The 13,797-nt window shown below is 44.0% G+C and overlaps 1 protein-coding gene across 1 annotated transcript in view; it reads left to right on the top strand.

The window, feature by feature from the left end:
- LOC138292312 (fidgetin-like) overlaps window positions 1-13,797 on the top strand; it is a 221,211-nt gene that overhangs the window by 72,224 nt on the left and 135,190 nt on the right. The window contains exon 3 of the mRNA XM_069230854.1: window positions 12,511-12,666. The gene's annotated coding sequence lies outside the window, so the exon portion shown is untranslated. The remainder of the gene's footprint in view (window positions 1-12,510; window positions 12,667-13,797) is intronic.

The following is a 13,797-nucleotide window of genomic DNA, read 5'->3' as shown; positions in this document are numbered from 1 at the left end:
TTAAATTCACCTATTTAATGCTTCTAATAGCTGATGTGTTGCACAAACATTTGCCTTTTCGGGGTTATTTTTAGAGTACCAGCTTGCTTTATCAACAGTCCAAATGTCCCCCTAAAATATGAAGGGTAAGAAACCAACCATACGTTACAAAGATCCGGTGTAGTTGTATAGCACGCCGTGCCACCGAAAGACTGCGGAGGGCTTATCAAGCAGATGAGGACTTTAAGCAGCAATGTATCTAATGAACTTTCAATGGGTTCATACTCTGGTCAGCCTCATTCGAGTGAGATCACCACAGAAAGAGTCACTTCTCAAATGTGCAAAGTCTCAGCCAGGAATCAGTCAAAATACTTTTTTAAATGCCTGATATTTAGGGTTTTGCGTAAACTCTTTTGACTTCTGATTGTTGGGTCAAAGTGACGTCAAGAACAAGGTTCTAAGCAGGAATTGTTTGAGTCTTAAGCATAGCGTCATCCCCTGGCTGGCAATGGGCCATATTCACTGCTTCCAGGATCAACTTTAGCGAACCTTGTGGCCTGGTTCTGCCACAGGTCGGAAGAGCAACCCAGGCATGATAATGTCACAGTGATTGGACTAGGCCAGCAAAGGGTGATGAGGAAGATCTGAAGAACCTCATGGTTAGCCTTGAAAATTTTAATCGTTGTTTTTGGTGGAGCTTGAAGAGGAGGGGGACCCTGAGGCCAATGAAAAGCTGTTCATTCTGGATTTATGGAAGAACATCCTAACCAAAAAGGTTGTGGTCAAAGACGATTTGATGGTTTGAACTGCTGAGGGCACCCATTTGCCCAACCTAGTGGAGTCTGGGCAGGCGGAATTAGTGCCTCTAATGGGTGGGTTTGTTTTGAGGGTGGTCCCGGGGATAGGATTCTGGCCCATCTGTATTCCTTTCTCAATATAGCATACAGCATACCACCTCCACATGGGCAGAAATGCATGATCATGTTGCCGGGAAGTTTGGACTACACAACAGATGGTCTTTATAAATGGGATCTAAGCGCCATCTTGTGCCCCCAGGGGTGTTTGTAAATGCTCCAGGTTTGTTGGGAAAGTTTAGTTGGATCTATGAAAGGTAGTTGCGGACGTGTCGGAAGAGTTTGGGGAAGTATTGAGATAAGTACTGCTGCAAGTCGTGGTCCTGGGTGCTGTTTGCTTTAAATTTTATTTCTGAAACCAGAGGATTGTTGTGGAAGCACAATCATTTTAAGTAAGATGAACCTGGTTTGGCAAGATCAATATTTCCCTAGGACCACCCATTAATTTGGGCAAAACCACTATCACGCTTGTAAATCCCTAAACAGTGCCAAAGGCTCTTGAAAATTGTGCATGTTGTGCTTTATAAAAACATTGTATTATGATAGAATAACATTTCTTTACAGGCCCGTGTTGCTTATGTGTTGAGAAGACAGCAGGAAAACGAGTCTCCTGCTGCGATCGTTGTACATGTGGTGTTGGTGTGCAGAGGGCTTTTCTGGGAACTGTTTGGACGAAATGTTCCTGGCATTTTTATCCTTCAATTAACATCTATGTTCTTTTGTTATTAGAAGAAGTAAAAACAAAGTATCCAATATAGTCAGGCCAAACTGACCATGGCCAACTACCCAGGGCGCACAACATACAATTTCTTATTTTTCTGACCGTCAAGTGGAATAGTCTGCCTTGTTTACTGTTGTGTTCTTTTGTGCAAGCCCAAATCGCATTTACCTCCATTATCCTCAAACCCCTATGACTGACAGTGGCCTAAAGGAAAACGCTACCGTTTTTACAGATAGGACATCTCTGGAGTGATGCCGGTTTGAGGGTGGAGAAAAATGCCCCCTTTTCCTAAAAATCTCGGATGCTGCAAACCCCAGCATGTAATATAAGGGAGATGGCAAATCTATTTACTTTACGGCAATACTTCCGTTCCCTTTCCCTTGGCTGGTTTCACGGGATGATTATTAGGGTATTTTTTCAGTTTTGTTATCAGGAACTTTCAATAATGTTCCACCTTTATGCTTCTTACAACCCCTATTGTCATTTTCCAAGATTTTGTAAACGGCCAGTTGATTTGGGGCTTTGTACAAGTCTTCTAATTCTAACTACACTAGCTTGAAATCAGATCTTGTCTGCAGATCGCTCTCAATACAGTGTGAGGTAAGATGGGCGAAGCGACATTTGAATCGGTGCACTCTGCCTATTAATGGCTTTAGAAACCCCTGCTCAAAAACATGGGACATGAAGCAGATTAAAGGAAGCGGCTCACAGTTTACTTGCTGGATAACGAGGTGCTGAGTTTTCCAGCGTTATTGAAATACCCATCTCTCCGTTGGAAATGAGCCTATCCAGAGCTGGGTCTCCAAAGCCAACACGAGGGACAAGTGGGAAGCCTCCTCTGTCGTCAGACAGGGCGCAGGTCATCTGAGTGCATGGTGCAGCTGGAGGGATGCAGTGATCGCACATGCGCACAAGAACACCGTCCTCTGCCAAACAGAAATTTAACTTGAAATCGCGCCCCACAGCCAGTCCCTTCCCAAACTTTACACCATTTCTGCTCCCAAATAGTCTTTCTTGCTCTTTCCTCACTTCTGTTAACTTGCAAGAAGATGCAGTTGATGCAGAAATAATGAAGCAGAAGTAACTTAATGAGTAGCTCGCTCTGATTACAAAAGAGAAATAAAATCAATTCACATGTTTTCTAGAGTCAAAACGTTGTATTGTTTAGATGTAAAATTTCAATTTTTTGGCCCCTTCATGACCTGTGATAGTAAGAGTAGTCTCAAATTGGTAATGCAGTTTCTTTTAACAAATGTCACGCACAGTTCATCGACTTTCACAAATGCTGCATCCTGACACCACCCACTAGTCAAACTGTTGTCACCTGGAGGACCAGATGCGACATGCCATCCTCGATCACAAGTCGCGAGACATCAAAACGGGCGACCAGAAAATGATACATTAAACAGGTCCCCGAGGAAGGCGATCAGAAAAGAATGGGATTAGCAAAATAGAAGGTGGCTGGAGGAGAGATTACTACGCAGGTGGTGAGGAACGGGAGTACGTCGGAAGGTAGGGCAGGCTTTACACATAAAGTGTGGATTTTGCTGGTTCATCCTTAGTTTCAGCTGAAATGTGTTTCTCATTTCTGTCTGAATCCGGAAATTTCTCTTTTAGTGTTCATCCCATCATGGCACAATCCTTCAACTCCTGCAACTGAAACTGAATGCCAAAGTGCCACAGTGCCACAGTATAAAACTGAAGTAAAGCCCCTTCTTGATGGCAGGCAAACCATCCCCACCACAGGTTGTGGCCTTCTTATCATGTGCCCCCACCAGGAAATCAGGAGGGCAGCATTCTGCATTTGTATTCCTGGTTACTGCAAACGCTGCTGTCTACAGGTGGGGGACCGCATAAATACCTACAAACAAATAGCCCAAATAGTTCACACTGGTTTCCCCTCTATGAACCACTGCTTGGAGAAGCATACTTAATGTTCAAAGTAAACAAAGCAGACTGAAACCTTCCTGTGATAGAGAATATAACAAATCTCAGGCCATATTTATTCACAACCATACAAACACGACATAAAAAACATCATCATATTTACAGTATTTCTTTTTCATCCTTAATTTTCCATAATTATTTACAATATGCATCTCAAATAGTTTATGTTCTTTAAAAGGAGCCATGGTTGTCCACCCACCAGGCACCTGTGGCATCGTCTGTAAACTGGGGGCCGTGTTCCCCCCAAAACCAATTACTCTTCACAAGGCGAGACTCACCTGCCCCCTCAAGATAGAGGGGGCGCGGGCCAGCATGAAAACTGTCCCCCAATCCAACCATGCCAGAGCCAACCCTAAGCAAGTGATCCCCCCTGGCACCCAATGGGGATGATACTGGGCAACTGGGCCATTCCTTGGTCCCATGGCGCAGTCTCATCCCCCCAAATTAAAAAATTCCAGGGCCATGTAATGGAGTACCGTGGGGGGGAGCTATGGACATTCGTGGTAGAAGTCGTCCTGAGCCCCTTTCCTACACCCACAGCACCGCCAACCTGGTTTGAGCTAAAAAGCTTCTGATACCGTCTTGAGTTCACCTGCACTATTATTCTTGATGCCAAGGTTATCCACCTGTTTTGTGCAGAAACATGACTCCTTCCCTCCTAAAGTCTTCCTAATCCTGCTATTCTTTGGGGATGGGTGAGCGGGAAAGAATTCCTCCAGTCCTCTGGAGGAGTGCGTCGATCGTCAGGGGCAGCCCAGGGTCAAGAAAACAACCTGACCCTAGAGGGACTTGAGTCCCCCTTTTAAACTAACTCGGACTGCCCCTGCCGGTCACCTGGGAGCCCCCACCACACCCCCTTCAGCCAATCGTCTCACCCCTCGGGTGAGCGCGATTTTTAAATATTTTCGCGGCAGCCACAGTTGGGCCGCCGGCCGAAACCAGTCCGATCCGGCCCGCACCTGTATTGGGGGCGCGCTATGCCTTGGTGCGTGCCCCTTGCCCAGATTCTTCCTCTTCACCCATCTTGTTGGGGTGGACTGACCTACTGTTTTATGTATTATGCAGCAGTCTCAGAATTTAATATCCTTGACAGTCTTTACCCAGAGATGTGCATCCTTAAATCTTAGTGAGTCGTTTACCCCTGAGGATTATTTCCTTTTAAGAGCAGCCTCCTCTGGGCGGGAGGAGGACTGCTGGGGGAACAGCACCTAACCGTTGTTTTGTTTTTACTCACTCCCCTCACTTTCTCCCTGAGACCACTCCTGTCCTAATCCCAGTCCAGCTACATCTACATAGCTGCGGAAGTTGAGGAAGGTGTGTGCAATAACAATTTGTATATTTGAGTTTTTCTTTTTGTTTTTTGTTAAAGGACTGCACACAAAAGCCTTGAGCCCCTTTTGTTTTTTTTACTGACTAAGCTTGAGCCCCTTCTGTTTTTTACTGACTAAGCAGGTTTTGAAGTCCTTTTCTTGTAGTGGACGACATCAGATGAGCTGGAAATTCGAAGAAGTGCACAGATTAGGTATCATTCGAGGTGGAACAACTAACTGCTGTCTGTATTCATAAATATCATTTTGTGAACATCTGCATTTTACTCTGGATTTGCTCCTGACTTATTCTCGTATTTTCTAAAATCACTCCTATTCAGGAAAGAAATGACACAAAATCGTTCAAAATACACAAAAATGCACATTCCTCAAAATTTGGACCTAGACTTTTGAAAATCTAAGCAAACATAAGTTGACTTGAGCCAGATGAAAGCAATTTTAGGATAGCCAAATTTTTGGTACTTCCGTGTCGACCTAGAGGCTGGCCTATTTATCTGGAACTTATGTAAAGTGCAGCCGACACCCTTTATCTAGTTTCTGTGCACTGTACAGCAGTAACCATGGGGCTGCGTTGGAGGGTCGGTTAGCAGATCTGGCCGATGTGGGTCCATTGATTCAGTTTCAACGCTTTGGTTTTTGCTACAGGAAGATGTAGTACGTCTGCACAGGATGGGGAGAAGTGTGAACGTAGAACTGAATGACTGATAGGAAAAAACGTTTTTAGTTCCTTCAACAGGTTTGTTCTTCATATTTCATTCGAACCTTCTCCACCAGGTCAGTTTGGCATACCCAGAATGCAGGTTTCATTGGGTGCAAAATATGCTGCAAGTGCTGTCCCCAAGACCATCAAAATGGCTCAGGAAGTCACAGGTTTGCCACTGACATTTGTTGTGATCTGCAGGATGCAAGTTTGAATCCTGGCAAGTTCAACTAATCCTCCTATCTCTCTAAGGCCAGTAAATGATCGAGTACCATTAAATTAGGTTGTTGTGACTCATTGTATTTATAGTGCTTGGAAACTGCAGAAATGTGGCTTCAAATGCTATATAAAAACAAATTATTATTATTGTTGTTATAGATGTCAGGTACCTTAATTTACAGACAGCAATGTTGCTATTTTTGGCCTTGTCCCAGATAGAGGTAATGATCAGGCAGACAAATGTCTCTTTTTTTCTCTTTGCAAGAATCAAGAGAAGAACATTGAATTTACCATTGCGCAATGGTTGGTCTTGCACATTCACACATTTGGTCCCAGAGACCTGTTGGCAGGTAGCGAGAGATGTGTTCAATAAGCATTACAGGCTTTACAGAAACCTTTTGTCACAACAGAGTATTTATGTCTGCTTCACCTACCCCCAGCGACCTCTACATTAAACAGACTACAACCCCTTAAAGCCACCAATGCAACACTAAGCCATCAGTGTCACCCACACTGATCTAGGATTCGTGATCAATGGGGCCTCCTGTAGTAATCATGCAAATAACGGTACATTTTCTAAGCTCGATTTCTGGAAATGACTGACGGTGGGAGGCAGTAGGCGCTTCGCATCAAAAACCTCCGTCCTCCTTACACAATTCTCATAGAACGACCGAGTTTCAGAGAAAGAAATACGGTGGGAATCAAATGTAGGCACCTGAAAGAAGCTGCTGTTGATGAATCAGAGTTTTTGGGTCTGGAGATATTTAGCGTAAAGCCTATCTGATCATTGAGGGATCTTCACATAATATTATACACAGTTAGAAAAAAAGCCACATAATTTTGCCACATAATGCACTTTTTGGGAGTGGTTATGTGGTAAATGCAAAGGCTGCACAAGACAGTAAATACTAGGGTTAAGGACTAGAGGATCCTCAGGGGACATGCGATGTGGGCGAGGGAGGTGGGAGGGTGGCAGCCCGAGAATAGGGAAGCAATATTCAATTTTATGTATCATTAATAAATCAAGAAAATAAAAACGGCCGTAGGGCATGCAACTCAGCTGTCTGATCTGGGGTGTTACTTAAGCGTAATTTGCTGATGGATAGTGGTCCATCATTTTTTCATTCCACAGACTCCCACCAGATCTCCCCTCCCCATGAGAGGCAAACCGGGTGGGGGCATACGAGCTAAGCAGGGAAGGGGACAGTTGCTGGTTTGAGTGGGAGAGAGCAAGCACAAGATCTGAAGCACCATATTTTTGGGGACAATACCTCATAGATTATGGAGGTTTTTTTTATTTGTATATTTTGTGTAAAAGTAAGCAAATGGTCACAAAACATTGTTATGTGGCGTGCCTGTGGAATAAATATGAGCCCGACTGTTCATGGCGGCTGGATCCATACAAGCTTTTTGCGATAGCCTAGAGGGCATACAATATATGTAAATGGGAATCATACACATATTCAGAAGTTATCTTGAACATCTGGGGTGATTCCGGCCGTCTTGGACCACAGGCGGGCATCCTCGATATAAACAAATGTAGTGAGGGCCCTCATTTTCCTTCTCCTGGCCTAAAGTAGGTTTTTAAAGAGTAGGTTACTCCGAACAAAGGTCGAATGGGGACTCTCAAGTTGTGCTCATAAGATTTCCACAAATGCCTTTAGATTCTGTTGCACTCAAGGTAAATTTAGGGGCTAAACGGTAACCTCCTTAATTGTACTGCACTATATTTACGTCATTTCTTATACTTTGCAAAATATTTGAAAATGACAGTTTGCATTTTTTTTCCACGAGCCACAAACTGAGTAGGAAGTACCTGCATTTGTAAAGTCGCTTTGCTTTCTACTTCTCTCTGGGCCTACCCTTACTCCTTGTGATGTGTTCTTGAAGTTAGCTGCCCTCATTTCAGTCTCGCTTCTACAACAAGTAATTGTTTGTTGGGACCGAATATTCACAGCGGCTTATTTCAGTGCTTTTCCCGAATGTTCTATTTTATGCTCCTTCTGCCTTTTTTGTGCCTTCCTCCTTACTGACACTTTGCTAATGGCATGATTTCCCCTCTCAATGCCACTACTTAGTTTTCCTTCTTGACTACTTTGCAGTTATCTTCATTTTGGGGACACATGGCAACCCCTATACTATCCCGCTGACCTTTGTGTAGTGCAGTGTCCTTTTTCAGCACTAATCATGAAAGGAAACAATTTCCAATCCTCAGGATATCGAGCAAAAGGGGTTTATTTTTACTTTAGGTGATGAGCCACCCAGGAGCACAGAGATGAGGCTTGTTACAAAAGCCTCTAGGTATGAGCACTCTACCCCCTCCTGTAGGTCTCTGACTCAACTGTTGTACTGGTGTGATCTGTTTTCTAGGTCCTCACATTTAGGGATGGCTGTTTGTAGTTGTTGTTGGAGCAAACTGGTGGAGGCCTCCATCTGATAGTATGATGATCCCAATCGGTTGTCTTGGTCTCATGGTCCATCACCCTGGTACCCACTGAGCCCATCTCCTGTTGGAACGTGGTGAGGTTGTCATTGAGGTCTGAATGCAGTGCCTCAAATGAGGAGGAAATGTCTGCTTTGAGTTCCTCACAGAGCTCTTTCTTAAAGTCTCTTAAATATGCAAGGAGATCCTCCTTTGTAAGCGACATGCTGCCCGTGGTAGTAGAAGCCACTGCGTGATCTTGCACCTCATCCGGTGTAAAGTAGCTAGATACCCTGTTGAGTTGTGGCTTCTTTGGAGGCATATATGCAACCGACTAGGAAAGAAGGATTGTTCAGAGAGACAGCTGAAGGACACATTGGAACTTAGGTTCTGTGCTGTAGAGCCCCTATCAATCTGTATTGAAATGGGGGTGTTGAGTCTTCGATTCCTTTTTGTGAGTGCCTATAAGCTGTGGCGACAAATGTCAGAAGCGAACTGTCTCCAAGAAGTCATGAGAACGTGTTACAGATTGCCACCCTGGCTGGTGTGCTTAAGCCTCAGTTCTTGCTTACTCCCCCCAGTCACTGCTTCATAGGGTACAATTGTGGTCTGGGAATGTCTTTGGTAATGCTGCCAAGAATGGTCGATTGGGCCTCCTCTGAGTGTTTAAGAGCTACAGGTTGCAGGTGGAGAGGTAATCAAAAGCTCCACAATTGACTTTGTTCTGGGCGGTAGCATGCCCCTAGAGAGGGTCTCCACTATTAGATTAGTCACTGGCCATGTGGTGAGGGAGTGCTTGTGCGCTTCAAGATGCTGGGGTTAGAAGAGCTGATCCCACAGTACTGGGTAGGTTGGGGAATCACCAAACTGCCACGTTAGGGTCGAGCAAAAGATGTGATCAGCCTGTGGAAACAAAGTGGAGCATCATACGCCAGGGTTTGTTTTAATTGTTAAGCTCAAGTGGCGTCAGGCTAGTGACTGCCTGTTTAAAGTAAGGTATTTGTTGGCCTAAAGGTAGGGCATGGAGGGATCCCTCGCCGCCTTGTCAGGGTCCGGCAGATACAGATCGCCTCACTGTCCGGCTCTGTTGCTTATTGAGGGTCGCCTGATTTCTCCTGATCTCTGCTATGGGCTGCCTCTATCCCCCTCGCTCTATTTGACCCGTTGATGAGTTCTGGAGTGCGATGGAGTGGCACCTGCACTGTTCAGCGGCCTCTAAGCAGATCTGTGGCAGCTGAAAACGCGGGCTCACCTACCGGACTGGCCTTGAAATCACCAGGGTCCCTCTCTGGGTCCAGGGCACTGCAAGGGTTCACTGTGGTGATCTGCTCTGGCTTATGTGGGAAATCTTCAGGTGATGAGTGTGATGGGCCCTCGGTCTGTGCGTCATGCCGCCATCTTGGTATCAGTCGCTACGTCGTACTCCATTCAATATTCATAGATTTATGGGGCATCGAGGTCTTGTGTAGTTGCATCACCCTTGCTGCTGTTATCCAGTATGCGTCTGGGCAGGGAGCACTTCACTCCATCTCTGGATGCCTTATGTGTGCAAAGTTGATAGCAGAGCTGCCATGGTTCACAGCCACTCGGCCATCTTGGCTGGCCACGAATATAGGTTAAGGATAGATGGTCTCTACAGAATCGGTTAACAACATTTTCTTTTAATATTTTAAGGGAGCTGTCTTATTCACCCCCACTTCCTCCTTCGCACATGAATGTAATCATGTGTATAGATGCCGCTAGGAGCCCAAGGAAATATTCACAGCGTGTGTGAGGAACAGGGGATGAAGGGCTTATTGCAAACCTGACATTTAGATCAGCAAAACACACACACCAGTAGCATCGGAGAGCTACTCACCCAACCTTTTTTTATTGAGCCTTTTTAATCTTTTATTTTTTTTAATAGATATTTTAACTTTCCAGTTTTTTAAAAATTCTACATCAAAATAAAACAGCAGGGCTGCAGCGGTATGAATAATGCAACTGTACGGGACAAATTTAATTTCTGTACATTCATTGTAAAAAAATATCATCAGCTTCTGTTGGTCATACTGATATATAAATATATAAACGTATTTTGTACCTGGCCTAGTAATCAATCTGTTCCAGGGCATATTATCCAAGCCCCCCATACTACGTTAAACCTTTTCGGTCATTTCAGCTACAATAAATTGTTTTATCAGCCTCCATACACCAAGTGAGATTAATACGCCTTTAATCCGCAGATGTAACCTCCAAACTGCCCCATTTCTGAAATAGGTTTCTCATCCCCACTGAAAATGCAACATTGACCAATTGTTTATAATCTCTGGAGATCTCCGAATCTTGCTATGGTCCCACTATGGCCAGTCTTGGAGATAATTATTTTGGTCTACCAACTGTTTTATATATTGACCAGAATATTTTTCCATACACTCTGCGTTGAGGGGCATAGCCACAGTATATAATAGAAGGGCCTTCTTGCCCACAGCCTTTCAAAACTCTTGCTGTAACACTATATTCCAAATATTTTAACTGTGTTCTAGAATAACAGGTTCTGTACAGTATTTTGAGCTCAAGTCTAAATTTGATTTGATGGGTAACTCTCTAGGATACTCTTGCCAGTCGTCTTGTGGGTTTTAGTTTGTTTAGTGTGTGCTGTATCTGTCAACATTGTATTTGTCCACGACTCTGTTTTGATTTCCATTAAGTCGGATGATAAATAATTCTCCAATGTTGAACTACAAAGTTTCTCATTCCTAGTTTTTATATATTTACTAATAGCATGGTGTAATATAAGAGAAACCTCTAAGCTGTGTCATTGGCAGACTGTAACCATCACAGTAGATAGGAGGAGAGCAGAGAATACGTTTTTCGTATGTATCTCCCCCTCGATATAGTATCCTGCCCCAACCCACGGAGCCGGGCAGGCGCATGTCGTCTCTTGGCTGATTCACCCATAGTGAAGCTTCTCTACTAATTTCCCCTTTCCAGGTCATGGCACCACTGGATCTTTCCCATGCTTTTTTTATTTTTTACCACATCTCCTGTCCTGAAGACGGAAGGTGAACTGTCATGCTTCCTCCATTACAAATAAAGAGTATCCCTTCTCGCCTGTCTTAAGAGATGGCTCACTCCGGTCCCTATAAACCCATTCACTTTTTACTACTAAACCTGTAGCTAGAAAGTAATTCCGGGGCTTAAGCATGGAATTTCCACCATCACAAACGAAACCCCTCTGTAGAGTGTATTCGGGTACCTCCTCCCCACAGGCCCTGGTGTACGTTGTGCACGGTTTTGACAAAATACTCGAGGGCTCGATAATGGGGTGTTCTGGAATATACAAAGGAATCTGGAGTGCTCTATTGTGCTAAGTAATGGCGACCTCCCGACCAGGCAGCTATAAGGTCCCCTATTTTCCTGCCTTGATATGAAAGTGCGATAATAATGGCTCAAAATTGAGTCAAAACCCTTCATGTCACTGCCTGTCACATATATTCCAAGATCTTTAAAGCCTTCCTGATTTACATTCAACTGGTTCTAGTAGTAGCAGGCCCCCATTTCCCTAATAGGCACAGCATTGTCTTTCCCTCATTGATAACCAAGCCCAAGACTTCTCCAAATAGGAGGAAGTCTTGGAATGGTCAAACCTGGGTCAGTAGTATATGCTTCCACGTTTTTGTCTGCATCTGAAACGTGATTTCCTCATCAGATCAATCTTATCGTGTACTGCAATGTAGATAAATCTACGGATCCATCAATCCCTCCTAAACACTCACTTGTACTATACAACGCCTACTGCTGCTACCATTCCTCAGAGTAAGCCTACTCCCATTCCCACAAGACCTCTCCTTCCCCTCCCACTTAACACCTCTTCTACAGACGCTGACTCACTATGCTCATTAAAACTAGACCACCCTGCTGTCTTATGCCAAGAGCTCACCTCAATTAAATGCCACGTCACCAAAGCTCTTGACAACCCTTGCACTGTGGCCAGGTGGCATCTCGCAAGTTCTAGCAGAGCACACCTTCTCTCACTCTGACCACACCTCCCTCCACCGTTGATTCCCCCGACTTGACCATACCTGCTCACAGAAAGCCACCCAACCTTAGTAGACCATAGTTACTACCACCAGACCCAATCTCTTCACTGGACTCGCACCAGCACACCTGCTTCTACAATACATCTCTTTGCAATGTTTCACACCCCTTTCATGTCAAAGAGGGAACTTTCTTATAGGTATCCTGAAATTATTTTTTCAAGGCCCTTCCATGGCTAGGGAAAGTAACTTCTATCTCACCTCCACTTTTCTGTTAAATTTATACAAGAAGGAAATTAACATGTCTCCTTTTCTCCACAGGACAGTGCCGTCATGGACAGAAGTGCTGTGCAGGGTATCTGGCCTCAAGTCAGCAGGGGTGTAATGTTCTAGAGCTGCCAATCGAAAATCCAGTTCTAGACCAATTGAAGCATCTACTTTTCCTGGGGGATGCAGTAACAACTCCAGGGACACAGGGTATGTACACCTGCCTTTCTTAATTTTTATTTTGGGGATGTTGGTGACTCTCCTAGAACCTTACTATTTCTCAGTATGACTTAGCACATGATTTCAGTAGTACGCCTGGCCCAGGTTCCGGATAGTCTGTTTTCCTCCGGCAGCAGCTACAGAATATTGAAGCAGACTGTTTGTAACTGGTTTGGAGTCCTAAAGACACAGAATTCTATTTTTTAGTGCAGCTGGAGGTTGTAGCAATAATGCTATAATAAGCACTATAATATGTTACAAGAACTTTGAGCAATAGTGGATAATAACGCATGACAACTGCTAACAAAGAAACACTTGTGAAATAAATATTCAGAAAATAATGACTTTCAAGTGAAATAAATCAATGAATTATTTTGTGTCCACATAAGTGATCATCCTGCTTGAGCATGGGAAATATCATGAACAGAGCTGTTAACTGCAAATGGTGCAGTTCTCTCCATGTTTAGAATTAGCCAGTGTTGCTTTTTCTTTTCTGACAAGCCTTAGCCACATAACATTTAGGGGCTTGGAGTAAAGTTAGTATGTGTTAGTCATCTGAAAGGAGATTTGGTGGTAGAGTATGCCGTGGCCATAAAAAGTCTACAGTTTGGAGCAGAACAAGCATTTTTAGTGGAGGGTCTATTTTAATGTGTTTGATGTTAGGTGATGGCATATCAGCTCTCCATATATATTAAACTATGTGTGCTCATGTTATGTTGTGGCAACCCGTCAGCTAACACGTGAAATGCAGGCTAAAGCACGTGGTGTTGATGTGTAGTGATCTACTTTTCATGACTGCATCTGTGTGAAGGGCCTATAGTGGTTTGTAACAAACACAGTCATGCTACTGTCTGACAATAAACCTACCAGCATGATATATCTTAAGTAAGTGATACAAGATTACTCGTCATGGATTGGGGCAGCAATAGAGGTGCTTACGCCCAAAGAAAATGACACGTCAGAGAAAAAAACATCGCAACCATTGTTTAGGGAAAGACATAGCGCTCATAAACAGCTCTGTAGAAGGCAACAGCAGAAGTGGAGATCAAGTTGTGATCCGCAGGATAGACAGGTCTAAATGCAATTGATCGCAGATTGTAAAATGTTCATTACTGAGGAAAA

The sequence above is a fragment of the Pleurodeles waltl genome, chromosome 4_2 (assembly GCF_031143425.1).
Source record: "Pleurodeles waltl isolate 20211129_DDA chromosome 4_2, aPleWal1.hap1.20221129, whole genome shotgun sequence".
Taxonomy (NCBI): Eukaryota; Metazoa; Chordata; class Amphibia; order Caudata; family Salamandridae; genus Pleurodeles; species Pleurodeles waltl.
Note: the sequence above shows the minus strand (reverse complement) of the source record. Positions and strands in the feature narration are given on the sequence as shown.